Source organism: Electrophorus electricus, chromosome 12, assembly GCF_041902795.1.
Source record: "Electrophorus electricus isolate QZ-2024a chromosome 12, ASM4190279v1, whole genome shotgun sequence".
In the NCBI taxonomy this organism is placed as follows: domain Eukaryota; kingdom Metazoa; phylum Chordata; class Actinopteri; order Gymnotiformes; family Gymnotidae; genus Electrophorus; species Electrophorus electricus.
In genome coordinates, this window is record NC_137508.1 from 4,282,501 (window position 1) to 4,283,170 (window position 670).

The following is a 670-nucleotide window of genomic DNA, read 5'->3' on the forward strand; positions in this document are numbered from 1 at the left end:
GCAAACCAGCACATAGTGTCAATCTCAGCCCTGCTTCCAAAAAAAAATCCTAAATACCATGAAACTACGTAACTTATTCTTCAGCCTCCTGAAAGGTCTAGAACAGTTTATTTATTCAAAATATATTAAAAACGGAGTCATAGTTTTGGAACAAATAAGCAACAATTCCAGTTTGCTAATATTTCACATACCAAATCTTTTGGTACTGATTATGTGGGGAAAAAAATCACTGGATTCTCAAGTCATGAAAACATACAGTATGTAGCAATTGTACAATGTGTTGTTACTAGTCCTTGCTTTAGTATGAATGAGACCAATAACATATTACTGTTGTTTGCACAAATGATTGCTTTGAAATGGTTGCAGTGTCAGAGGTCCTCTTGAGACAAAAACTGTTTTGTCATCTCTGTTTAGATGAGGATGAGCCAATGTTGCACTTCCATTTCAGAATCAGAATCAAAATCACTTTATTTCACCAAGTATGTTGCCTATAAAAGGAATTTGTCTTGGTGAGTGCATAGATTTATGCAGCACACTAAGCATCTCCCTGTACGAATCCTGAAAAAGATTACTGAGTACCAGGAAACTAAATATGAATAATGTACCATACATTTATTTTACAGATTTTATGCAATCTACATTTAGATTTGTTTCTAAATGGACTTTACTG